The 14,210-nt window shown below is 41.9% G+C and overlaps 1 protein-coding gene across 5 annotated transcripts in view; it reads left to right on the forward strand.

The window, feature by feature from the left end:
• Positions 1-14,210, forward strand: part of PCDH11X (protocadherin 11 X-linked) — a 721,402-nt gene that overhangs the window by 83,283 nt on the left and 623,909 nt on the right. The window lies entirely within an intron of this gene.

A 14,210-nucleotide genomic window follows, 5' to 3' on the forward strand; every position in this document is an offset into this window, starting at 1 on the left:
AAAACATTTTGTGCTCCTAACTGAAGGGTCCCGCGGGGGCTGTGCGACTGTTAAATTGTTCTGTTTGACTATTTCCACACTCTGCAAAGTTTTCGTTGGAGGAAATAGATGGCATGTGTGACATTTTACTTTCTGGAAAAAGGCTCAAAGGGAAGAACGTAAAAGGAGGAGGGGGTTTCTATCAGAGAACTCTTGAAACGCTCTCCTTCTGAACACCTGGGGAGTGCCACCCCTCCCCATTCGTTAGTTTAAAATTCGTTTAATATATACACACTGCATTTTCCCTACAGCGGGACTTAAGGCAGTTTGCAAAAATAAAAATACTGATAAAATACAGGAAGCTTAAAAGATAATAGTTAAAAGGGAATTAAATTATAATAGAATAAAAACAATATAAAAACGATTCTGTTAAAGCACAAATAGTGTGGTACTGTTTTTACTGTGAAAAGCCATTTCCATAAAAAACAATCAGTTCTCAAAAGCCTGTCAAAGTAAAACAGTCTTCCCCTGCTCGCAGAAGGACAAGAAGCCTCTCTAAGGGAAATTCCAAAATCTTGGAGCAGCCACCAAGAAGACCCTGTCCTGTGCCCTCACCAAATGTTCCTTTAAAGGTCATGTGAGTGAGAAAGGGGCCTCCCCAGAAGATCCCAGAGCCCAGGCAGGTTCATATTGGAGAATATAGTCGTTCAGATAGCCTAGATCTAAGCCTCTTAGGCCTCATAGCCAACACTTTGAATTGTGCCTTGAAACAGACTAGTAACTAGTCTGTTGTAGCAGTTTTGAGCACTTTTCAAATGAAGCTCCACATAGAGCCAGTTGCAACCAAGGTGTGTATTGCTGTTGGCAGATCAGACATCTCTAGGAATGGGGACAACTGGCACACTAGCTTTAACTGTACAGCTTTAACCCTCGGCACTGCAGAAACCTGGGTATCCAGGCTCAGAACTGAATCCAGGAGCACACGCTCTGTGTTCACAGGGAGGGCTACCCCATCCTGTTTCAATTTGTTCACCCTTGTCTAGTCCATTACTGATGTCAGACACTGGTTTAGAACAAAGACAGCTTCCTTGGATTTAAGTGGAAAGGACTAATAGAGCTGGCTGTCATCAGTACATTGGTGACACCAAACCCCAAAACTCTGAGCAACTCCTCCAAGCAGTTTCATGTAAATGTTAAATAGCATGAGGGACAGAGCGGAGCCCTGGATGAGCCCACAGGCCAATGATCAAGGTGTTGAACAGGAGTCCCCCAGCATTACCAGGAAGGAATGGAGATGCTATTAAAACTGTGCCTCCCAAGTCCCATTCCAGCAAGGGCCCCCAGAAGGATACTATAGTTGATGGTATCAGAAATTGTTGAAAGGTCCAGCAGAACCATCAGGGACACATTCCCATTGTACAATTCCTCCTAACATATGTCATCCAAAGGTGACTCTGTCCCATAACCAGGCCTAAAATCAAATGGAAATGCATCTAGATAATCTTTCTCTTCCAGGAACCTATGGAACTGAGATGCTACCACATGCTCCAGTACTTTGCCCGGCAATGGGAAATTGGAAACTGGCCAAAATTTATCCAGGGAGGGCTTTTTCAGTTGAGATATTATGACTGCTTGTTTTAGGTATGCTGTATTCCTGCCTTGCTTTTTCCCTTTACCACTTGGTCTGTCCCCTACTGGCCTTTTTAATGAGTTAGGAAGGGCAAGAAACTAGCACATGTGGTAGCTCTCACATTTTCAAGGATGCTGTCCACATTCTCAGGCTGCACAAATTGAAAAGTATCAATTATCATTGAAGAAGCAGGGACCAAAGTTATATCCACTAGACCAGTGTCAACTGTAACATCCAAGTTGGAACAGATCTGAGTGATTTTGTCAGCAAAGTACTGAGCAAATTGTTCACAGCGGGCCATCGAGTGGTCTAAAATCTCCTCACGTGGGTAAGGTTGTAAAAGGAACAGCTCTGCTGGATGCAATAGAAGCAGAGAAAAATAGCTTTTTCACTGCTTGCGCTGCCACAGAGTAGGTCTTCAAGTAGACTCCAGCTTGTATTCGGTTGGACTTCTTCCAAGTTTTCCATCAATTTTGATTTGGTCACCATCTCATTTATTTCACCACCACCAGTTCCCTAGAAAACCAGGGGGCTGGCTTGGCTCCATTCTGTGAGAGGAGATGCCCAGGAGTGATTGTGTCCACTGTCCTGGTCATTTCTGTAGTCCAGAGATCCACTAGGACGTCAGTAGAATCACCTGCTGAAGCAACATGAAACTCTCCAAGAGCAGTCAGAAAATCATCTGGATCCATCAGCCTCCTGGGGTATACTGTTTTATACAGCTGCCCACCCCTGCAGAAGCTCTGTGTTCCAGAAAATCTAAACCCCATCACCTGAGCTTGACAATGGAACTGTAGAAAGTTCATCCACTCTTTAAGATCACCAATCCAGTCCAGAAAACTTAAGTCCAGAGCTCTGTTTTCTTAAGGAACATCCAGATGAGGGGAGAAAAGGCCCACCCATTTGCCCTATGGCACAGAGCAACTTTATGGTTATGCTAATCATGGTGCTTAAGTGTCCAGCTGTGAGGCCAATGTCTTACAGTTGCCCAGACAAAAAGACTTATTTGACAAGCTTGCTGTCATATCTTCTGCTCTCACAGATACAGGAACTCAATAATTGGGACTCAGGGCATCATGCAGGCTGATTCCCCAAACTTACAACTGTATAGTGTAAATAGACAGCTGTGCAAGCCTTTGGGAAGCAAAGATGCAAGAGGGCTTCAGAGGTGGGAGGGAAGGAAAGAGGGACAGAGACCAGTGTTGCTCGCGGCACCCCTGACCATCATTCAAGGCACCCCAGGGTGCCACAGCACACTGGCTGAAAACCACTGGTCAATAATGTTTCTAGTTGTTGTTCATCAACATACGGAAAGCCCAATATTTCCCACTCCTCCTTTAAAGCCTTGGTATTCAGGTACCTCCTACTGGTCTCTTTTCAAACCAGTCGTCCTAAGATAATTGTTTGGGGCTCGTTGAAGCGCAGTGGTAGTCTTTTCAGTAGTGACTTCTTGCCTTTCGAAACCCCTTCCCAGGGAGTCTTGCCTGATGCCTATATTGATGGAAACCCCACCTCCCACTCTAGCTCTTTAGTAACCTGCAGCTTTTTGAACCTCTGCAACACTGAGGCCAAGTTACTGCATCTGTTTTAGTCACAATTCATCATACAATAAATCTCATGTAAATTTCATTTCTTGTACATCTTAGTTACATGCCATGTTTTCTTTCTTTCATTCGCTGCCCTGAGGACATTTCCCTTTCTTTTGCTGAAGGTGTGAGATACAAATTTAGTAAATAAATAGCATAACATAAATTTTAAATAATATAATAATACGAACAGTAATCCTGCAGGAGGCAGCATCTGGCGTGCCCTGAATAACATGGTAAACTAGAAGGCAAGAGGATTAGTTGCGGAATGATAGAATTAAGCCTGTGTAGTGCTTGCATCTTCTTTGTGGCTGAGTCTACGTAAGGCATTGTAAAGTTGAGCCCTTAATTCACCATCTCACGGAAACAAGAACAAGGGCAGGAAATGGCACATGCTGTGTGTTCTCATTTTGCAATGGCCTTAAGACGACTTGAGCAAGAAACCAATATTAAAATACATTTCCCCTCCCTAACAGTATTACAACTGTAATCTCGCAATCCTATTTTAAGGGGAAACATTTGCCATTTGTGTACATTGGAAGGCAAAGCTGTGTTCAGCTTAGGCTCAGCAATTGTCCTTCGTCCTTCATTTCCACCCCCACCACCCCTGGCTTGCCTGTGCTGTGCTTTTCAGTCTTGCATCTCCTTTTGACAACCTGTTTCACAAATATATAAATGTAATTGAACCGATCCTGCAAAGGTACACAGAAGGATGTATGTCATTTATTCTAGCAGATTCTGGAAATAGATGTTGTAATTTAAAGGAGAGTCTCTCTCTCTCTCTCTCTCTCTCTCTCTCTCTCTCTCTCTCTCGGATGTACCAGGCAAACTTCTTAAAGTTGTGATTAGAAGTCTGGAAATTGAAATCTAACATGCGAATGCTAAGACTCAGTCCCCAGAGAACAAATACCTTATCCTTTTCCTTGCTGTGAATAATAGCAAGAAAGAGAGATTGGGGGGGGGGGGGAGAGACAGAGAGAAAGAGAGAGAGAGAAACAAAGACAAAAAGAGAATGAACCAACTTTATGCGACTGAGCTGGAATTACAAATATCAAAATGAATTTATTATTGCTTTCCATTTTGAATGACTTTGAGCAAACTTCCCTTCTACCTGCTGGACCAAAATTATATTTGTTTTAAAAATCCACACCAACTCAAAGCAACTCAAAATATGGGTGGGAGAGATCTGCCAGCATGCAGTTTTACTATAATTATAAAACAGCCCTGTCCCCACACTTGTCTTCCCTTGTTTAGAATTGCTTCTGATATTTCTTTTATATCTACATTTTATTTGTTTATATGTCTTTCATAATTACAGTGCACTATGCATTTGCTAGAAAATGTGCCAGTGTTTTAAAGGGATAATTGGAGAAGGGCTGTAGCTCAGAGAGCATGCCTTGCATGCAGAAGGTTCCAGGTTCAATCCCCAGCATCTCCAGGTAGGGAACATATTGAGGCTTATCTGAAACCCTGGAGAGCTGCTGTTGAGCAGTGCACACAATACAGAGCTAGCTGGATCAGTGTTCTGATTCATTATAAGGCAGTTTCCAGTATTCTTTTAATGAAATGATAAGTATACATTGGTAAAGCAAAATGAAGGACATCACCCCCTTTTTTATATGAAAGGCAAGAAAACATGTTAATGGAGGGATGGAGGAGGCAGAAGAATAGCAGAGTGGTGGACTAGTCCAAGATAAATTAATAATCTTGGGCAGATTAAACAAAATACCAGTTCATATGCATATCCCACTGGGCAGAAGCCATCCCCATTAGGTTCTTCTAACATGATGAATGATCCTGTGAAAGCTGTGATTTACATATTAGTTTTGGAACCCATGTGATAAGCAAGCAAGAGTTGGGACTCCTTACCAAATAAATTTTGCTCCATCGCTTGCACCAGTATCCCAGTAAGGCTGTGATGTTCTCCTTGAACAACACAGTCTGGGTATACTATCCCTCGTTGTGTTTTTTTCTGGTGCCAAGCTGCACTGCTCCATTACTTTAATTGCTATTGGTAAGTGCTGTTTTTAACACCGATCTGTGCCATTTTGCTGCATTATGGACTTTTTTAATGGGCTGTAGTTTTTCCATCTAAGTAAATTGAAGTAGACATCTTATCAGCAGGGAGTGCTTCACCTTTTCTTCCATGCTTTTTGTCCTCATTCTGTGCAACTGATGTTCAAGCACGGGGCACAGCTATTTCATTGCTAGCTTGCTTTGCCCTCTATTTTCTGAGTGCTACTGTTTTATCAGGGAAGTTAATGCAGCATGTGATTATGAAGTAGGTAACCGTCATAGTATATCTGAAATATTTCCACTCAACTACTTTTTGCCAGATGTTGAAACATGGAAATATGGTGGTGTGTGTGCTTGTGCTGCAAAATGAAATATAGCTATACTGTTAATATATCATTGTTTTTTAAATAGACAAATACTGTATGTGCATACACTTAATAGCAAAGCCCAATAGTTTAACTAAGTATGTCTGTACTGTAGTTCCATATATCATAAAATCATAATATGCAAGCATACAATTGTCTAATACAATCATAATATTGTACTATCATACAAACATAAAATTATATCATACAATCCTAATATCATACAATCATGATATATATCATACAATCATAATACCATAAACAATTGTAATATCATACAGTCATCACACAATCACATACACTCATAACACATTATCATAATATCATATTATCATATAATATCATATCATAATATCATAATATCACAATCATATCGTACAACCATCCATTCATATCATGCAAACATTCCATATCATACACTCACACACTCACATCATATATCAGATAATCATATCATATCCCGGATTCAAGTTACAAGAAAGGATATTCTGATTAAACATCAGGAAGAACTTTCTGACAGTAAGAGCTGTTTTACAGTGGAAGAGACTGTGTTAGAAGGTGGTTGACTCTCCTTCCTTGGAGGTTTTTAAGCATAGCTAGGATGGCCATCTGTCATGGATGTTTTAGTTGAGATTCCTGCATTGCAGGGGTTGGACTAGATCACCCTTAGGGTCCCTTCCAACTCTACAATTCTACGATTGTTTGATTCTACAGCTATTGTGGCTCCAAATTCCCTTTAAGATAATGCAGATAGGATTACAGGTTCAATTCCAACATAGGGCTGTGTGTGTGTCCTGTTCATATAAAAAACCATCAACCCAGAACTTTGCATTTGGCACAGGATTCAGGATGCTGAGCATTTGGGATTTTGATCCAGGATTAGAAGGGGTGTTCTTATCCAAATGGTCATAAAGATAACCAAGAAAATAAGTTGAATATCTGATCCAAACAAAAGGTTTATGCTTCTTATATGGAATTTGCCTGCTATTGGACTTTTCCCCAGTCCTGTGGGAAAACTTGAGGGAAGGCCACCCCATAGCTCTCTCCCTTGTTAATGCTGCAAACCAGACTTAAATTGTGTGTGTGTGTGTGTGCGCGCAAGACATTACAAGACATTATTGGGGTGATCCAATTCAGTAACAGCTGCTTGTTACCTGCAAGATCAGATTAGGTTTATGGCCTTTGCAAGGGTTTGGTTTGTGTTAAATTCAGTGAAGTTCCTCACTTTCCTGTCTCGGAGGCAGGTGGTGTTTTCTTCCTAAGTGCAACATTTCTTGATTATTGATGGATACCAAAAGTGACAGAGTGGAACTGATTCAGGGGGGAAATAGCCTTTAATTAAGAGAAGTTGGTAAATATTTGAGAAGGCATGCAACTTGGCTTCTGAGCTTTTGAGTATCTGATTCTGTGCTGGCGTAGACAGCCTTGCCTCCCCTCTCCCCTTTTGACTGCTATTTGAAATCATCAGAAGAGTTGTGTCCGCTTCCCCTTTTCTTGAAAGTATTCTTACTCAACCTAACTAGCAAGTTCCTTGAATAAAACATGATGCTTGAGATGATAAACAATGAAGTCCACTATTTGCAGGCAAAACCTTTATTGAATCTCCCCCACCCTTTGCCACGGCAAGCAGGCCAACAAAATCTGTACCTAATAATTTTGCTGTTGCTGTCCATGGTATACAGTTGATAGCTAGCTGTGGCTAACAATCAGCACTGAACAAAAGAAATCCCATGGCTTTTTTATTTTATTTTTGCTTGAAATTGTATGTGTCAACAGCTTGGCTTACAAGGGGTGAAAAAAAAAGTTGTGCTGTTGGCTCATGTTCATCAAAAGCTCAAGCACATTCAGTCTGTGTTTGACTGACACAGATTGCACGCCAGAGGTGTACTTGCTCATACCATGTGGGCTTTTGCACTGTGGAATGATGCACAGGTTTGACACATTGATGTGAACATAACTCTGTGCCCAGATTCTAGTTTGGATCAAAAATGGTGTTGGAAATAATTATCCCCTGTAAGAGAGACCGTCTCCATAGGTCTGACATGATCTATGGAGGTCACCAGTCTACAATTATTAAACAGCAGTTAACAAAAGAAAGGGACAATGGTTCCTGTTGCAGCAGAAACCACTGCCTATTCCATTGCTTCTGATGAGACACACTGTTGAAAAGTATCTCCAAAGTTGGATTTCGTGTAAAACGCATTAGGAAAAGACCCTATCCCAGTGTTAGACAGGGGTGGATCTACTATAAAACTAATGAAGCTTAAGCTTCAGAGACCCTAATCCCAAGAGGGCCCAAAATAGCTTTAGTCCACATTGCATAATATTCTTGAGTTTAGAAGACCTAATTTGAGTTGCATGACTCTAATTAATTATTATTTTTTGCTGTATATATTTCAACAATCCCAAAGTTTGAGAGTCGGTAGCACAGATGTTGTAAAGGTGTGCTGGTTACGAAGGGGCTCCCAAAGCAGTTCAAGCTTCAGGCCCCTCAAAATGTAGGACCACCACTGGTGGTAGAGCATCTACTTTGCATTCAGAAGGTCTTAGGTTAAATCCCAGACATCTCCATTTACAGCTAGGAAAGACCCCTGTCTTAAACCCTCGAAAGTCACTGCCAGTCAATGTAAACAGTACTGACCTAGGTGGACCAGTAGTGTAGCTTTCTGTGTTCCTGGAATAATTATCATATAAAGCATTCAGAGTTTCACACTATGCTCCCAATCTCCCTCCTTTTAATGCCACAATCATGTGGAATATGATGGGCATGGACCTAGTTTTAGCAAAAGAACAATGCACATGAGGGATGCTGCTGCTGCACTTTTCTGCTACTTGCTAGCCTGCAATCTTGCTTAACTCCCTCTACTCAAAAGAAAATCCCAACAGGGCTTGCTTCTAGTATTACAGTCCAGCTGAAGGAAACAATTAAACATTAGAGAACAGATGGTTGGGAAGTATTGTATGATGAGGGATGGTTCAGCAAGTCAAACCCTATCCAATCATTTCCAGCTTGGCTTTTCCACCTCCTGGTTTTTTGTTTTTGTTTTTCATGTGATTGGGGTAGACCCACAATTAACACACTGCTACAGTCACCTATTGGTTGGCCCTGAAACGTGGTGTCATTTTCATATTGTGCAAAATGCTGAGATTATGTCTGGAACCAAATCCATTCTAAAAACTTCCATACTACCATGGCCCTCTACAATATTCAGGTCCTTCTAGGGCAGAGCAGATGTAGGCATTGTACTGCAAGTTTTGAAAGTTAAGTTTCTACACAGCCAGCACAATATATCTGTGGATGTATTTAGACTAACATGAAATTGGCCGATAACCACTACTTACGTGAGTTTAAAGGGGCATTAGATAAAGTCATGGAGGATAAGGCTAATAATGACTGCTAGTCATGATAGTCAGTGAAACCTCTGAATTAAGGCATATGTCACTGGATACCAATGGTTAAGAGATGCACCTACTTGTGGGAGGCACTTATTCCCTTCATGTTCTGCTTAAATGGTTTGGTCACTTTGTGGACACTACACTACATGGATCATTGATTTCATGTAGCAGGGCTGTTTGAATTCCTTACATCCCAAGGCATTTACCCCCAATTTTGTTAACTGTTTTCTTGTTGCTAGACAACTCTTTTTTTCTTCCTCCTCCTTGTGTAACTGTTGCCATAGTACCCCCCCCCACTTTGTCCAAGAACAAACGACAGGCAGACCCACACAGCTGTGTCTATGTGAAATGGTTGTTTCCCCCAAGCATTTTGTATTTTTCTTTTCTGAAGTAGGACCCTGTTCCATGTAGTTTACTTGTTGTTGTTTAGTCGTTTAGACATGTCCGACTCTTTGTGACCCCATGGACCAGAGCACGCCAGGCACTCCTGTCTTCCACTGCCTCCTAGTTTGGTCAAACTCATGTTAGTAGCTTCAAGAACACTGTCCAACATCTTGTCCTCTGTCATTCCCTTCTCCTTGTGTCCTCAATCTTTCCCAACACCAGGGTCTTTTCCAGGGAGTCTTCTCTTTTCATGAGGTGGCCAAAGTATTGGAGCCTCAGCTTCAGGATCTGTCCTTCCAGTGAGCACTCAGGGCTGATTTCCTTCAGAATGGAGAGGTTTGATCTTCTTGCAGTCCTTGGGACTCTCAAGAGTCTCCTCCAGCACCATAATTCAAAAACATTTAGTTTATTAAGGCATTATAATTAACATGTTGTCACTGTTGAAACCTGTGAGTGCTCTGCTTGCAGAGGGTTCAGCTGTGGGGTGTGGGTAATTTTTAGTTCCAAATCACACCTGCTTTAGAAGCTCCCTTGTGGCAGACCACTGAACAGGACCACCCTCTTTCAAACTGCAAAGCAAATAGGGATCTAACAAAAGATTGCTCTTTGGTCAATACATGTGATAGATGAGGGTCAGAAAAGTCCCATGCTTTAGATCAACAGAGCTCATGGAAGGTCATATTTGTATTGATTTAAAAATGTACGTTCAAGATTAGGAGCACAAATGTGAATGACCTGGTCCAAATATTTCCTTGTCTAGCAAAACTCCTTTTTCTTTCTGGGAAGGAGGGTGGGGGGCATTTTTTAAAAAAGACATAACTATGTACAAGATTCTTTTGCCCATGTTCTAACACTATCTGCAATGCCTCATTATGTAAATAAGTATGAATTGCATTGATAATTTGCAAGTGAAAGTGCAGAGAAGGAAGGATGCAAAAGGGAAGATTAACAAGCCGCTGCAAATACTCCTCTGGGAAGCTTTTCTGAAAATACAGAATGCTTCAAAGGAAACTGAATTCATGAGTGACCTGCTGAGGTTTGCTACTCAGTTGAAGTCCCTTGCTTTCCTGTTGTTCCCTTGGCATACATAAGCTTTGCTAATTTGGATGGGCGCTTGCAGGAGGACACATTAAAGCACCCACACATACCATGAACTGTTAACTAAAGTTGGCACCTTGTATTTAATGAGTTCTGCTGCAAGTAGGAGGTGTGGCTTAGGATGAGCCACACTGGCAGTGACACAAACCCTGACCTGGCAATGTGTAGAACATAGAGAGCATGCCCTATATCAAGTTAACCACTTACCACTGCTTTTAATGGGGGGCGGGGGTTATTCCTTTTTATTTAAAACCATCTTTCTATTTTAAAATACCCTGATAAAGTCAAACATACTTAAAAGGTTTGAAACAATGGGTTGTGTCCAATATGAGTCCTACTCAGGCCTACTGGAATTTATGAACCTAAGTCATCTCCTTTAATTTCCATGCATCTACTCTGAGAAGGGCGCTAATGTTAGATGCAGCCTGATTAAATCTAAAGATACTAATTAAAATATGAAAATACATCTAGGCAGCAGAGCAGATAGAATAACATCAACAGCTAAATGACAGCATAGCAATATTGTAGTTAAACATTTTAAGAAGTCTGGAATTTTTAAAAACAGAAAAAGTTTTTGCACAGTGCTTAAAATCTGTTATGCCAAGTCTACCTGCAGAGGGTGTTTCATCTGGTTGAGATTAAGCAGGCAAGTTCATTTTGATGAATATGCTTCTTGAGAGTTCACATGTTTGCGGGGCAGGTATTGTTGTCTGATTGCGCGGACAGGCGGAGTCCCCAGATCCTGCACGGTCCCCCCGTCATGTGGAATAACGACTCAAGACAACGTGCTATGGGATTAAATTGGCCACAACTTTATTAAATTTCAAATGTGGGTAGACCTTGGCTCAGGCATTGGGCGTTCTCCCTCCCCGGTCCCCAGCCGGGGACCTAGGGAGCATCAGGGTTATCCAGTGTGTGTGGGGGGGATGGGCCAGCTCTGGAGAACATATGTTCAAGCAGTGATGGCCGCCCCCGTAACGCCGCCGCCGCAGGAGAGAGCAATGACGACCTTTCGGTGTACGGCCAAAGCCTCCCTTCAGAAAACCCCTTTAACGGGGAACCCTGGTATCGCCGCCGCAAGAGGAAGATGGACAAAAGGATTCCGCCCAAGGCCTGATACCGCCAAAGTTGTGACGTTTTGCTACGGGAAAGGCGAAACCTGCCAATGCAGGGAAATTCCTTTCCGGCCCTTTAACAGCGACCTTAACGTAGCAGCACCCGCATACCTGTGAAGAAAAAGTAACCTGAAAAACCTGTGAAGAAAAGTTAACCTGCAAAATAAGACATTAACTGAGGGTGGGTAGGGTGGGAGAAGCTCTGGAGCCAAGTGAGGATTCCTAGGTAAGATCCTCCCTCTATTGTGTGGGCAGGTAATCCCTCCCCTACCTGGCCTGGTCTCCTTGGCAACGCTTCCCCCAGGTGGGATTGGACAACTGACTGAGGTAGGCGGAGACCTCCAGGTATCCCACCTGAGGGAAGGCAAAGCCAACCCTATGCTGTTGGGGCCGCTCCATATCTAGGGGCTGCACGCGCCCACGCAAAGGCCGCCCCCCGTTTTAAGCGGGGAGCGTTCAATACAGGCAAATAAATATTGAGGCAGGTAAGGGGAGAGGTACAGGGGTCATTTTAAAAAAAGATGGTGAGGATCTCTCCTTTTAGGACTCCAAATCAGTATGTCAGCTGCACAATTCTTCATTTCCATACCAACACTCTTGACAATTTAATATATCAGCATCCTACAGTTTTCTCTTCTGCTGACAAGCCACCAGCACTGTGGTCTTGCAGTTTATCGTTACTAGAAACGCTCTCTGGGATTATACTTTTATATTACTGTGCTGCTTTTCTGTGGTTCATCATTTAAATTAGGTAGCAGAAGTTTGATGATGGTGCATGAGTTTTGCATCCTAGTGATTTTCCCTGAGAGTTTGCAAAGCTTATTTATTTTTTTACATGGTCTTATTTCACATTTAATAATATCCCTTTTAAAACTGAGTGGATGAGACAAAGCATTCTCTCTCTCTCTCTCTCTCTCTCTCTCTCTCTCTCTGTGTGTGTGTGTGTGTGAGAGAGAGAGAGAGAGAGAGAGAGAGAGAGAGAGAGAGAGATTATTAACCAAGTAAAGCAATAGGCCCCTAAAATCCATTCTATTCATGTTTCAAAAAAGAAAATAGAGGTCATTTGTCTTGGAAGCTTTCTTTCTTTCTTCTCTCATGTACTGGATGGTGGCCCCAATGTTGCCAATGTATTCCATATCTTCTTAATCTGAGTTTCAAATGACTGTTGTTGTTTTCTATTTCTATGGGGTATAAACGCTACCCTGGTAGTTACAAGGAGACTTGTATAGTGGTACCTCGGGTTACAGACGCTTCAGGTTACAGGTGCTTCAGGTTACAGACTCCACTAACCCAGAAATAGTACCTCGGGTTAAGAACTTTGCTTCAGGATGAGAACAGAAACTGTGTGGTGGCAGTGCAGTGGCAGTGGGAGGCCCCATTAGCTAAAGTGGGACCTCAGGTTAAGAACGGTTTCAGGTTAAGAACAGACCTCCAGAATGAATTAAGTTCTTAACCTGAGATACCACTGTATTCAGACAGAAATATTATCCCTACGGAAACACCCAGGAGTTCTAGTAATAAATTGTGATTGGAGGTATCTTGAATTTGTTGAAGTTCTGGATGACCACTGAACCATAATCTGTGAGGCACATTCATCTAGGTGGATGGAAATGTATGGAGGCTTGTAGTAGACAGTGCAAATCTAGATAGAACAATGGCCTTACTCAATACAATATACTCAGTATAATATATGGGTGTCAAACCTATTACCGAAGGTGTGATTTTAAATGACGTTGACCAACCCTGAATACCACTTGCTGGAAGCCACAGGAAGGAAGTGTGCTCTTATGTTTGGGCTCTGCTTGCTGGTTTCCCACAGGCTTCTGGGTGGACACTGTGAGAACAGGGATTGGCCATGGGTTTAGTTGAAGGTAGCCATCATGGACAAAACTTGGCCATGTGTTTTGATCTTGAATCTCTGATTTATAGGGAGTTTTCCCCTTCCCACCACAGGCCCAGCTAATACTGCCGAAACAAAAGCAGGTAACTAGTTTCAGAAGATGTGTGTGTGTGTGTGTGTGTGTGTGTGTGTACACACATATACACACATACCTGCACTGTGTATAGTGTATATTATATAGCTAGACGGGGAAAATAGCACAGTACACATTCCGATATGAATGCTGCCAGTACAGTTTTGTCATTTAAACACATATTGCTTCAACACTTAAATGGCTGTTAACTTTAGTTCGATATTTTAAACTCATTCCCATTTTAGATGAAGAATATTTCCCCCCCCCAAAAAAAGAATCTATATGGCCTATTCTCTGTTGTGTAATGCTACATGAAAATGTATGTTGGGAAGTAAAAAAGAATGCTGATGAGACAGAGTAGCACAAATGGAGCATTAGGTTGTAGTGCATATGACGAGTGCTTAAATATTATTCCTGTAGGAAATGTTTTGGGTCATGATTTCTTGGTTTTTTATTATTATTCTACACAATTTGTCCTATGCAAATTCTTCCAAAATAGAGATTAAAGGTGACTGTTCAAAGCAAGCTGTTGCCAAAGACTAACCAATTTAAAAGGCCATGCCAAGGAAGTTGAGGTATTTCTCCTCTCCATCCCTGTATGGAATTTGGATGTACTGAAGTCAGGAAGGTAGATGCATTGAGCAAAATTCCATTTGCTTATGCATATG

Source organism: Podarcis liolepis (assembly GCF_965112155.1).
Source record: "Podarcis liolepis genome assembly, chromosome: Z".
NCBI lineage: Eukaryota > Metazoa > Chordata > Lepidosauria > Squamata > Lacertidae > Podarcis > Podarcis liolepis.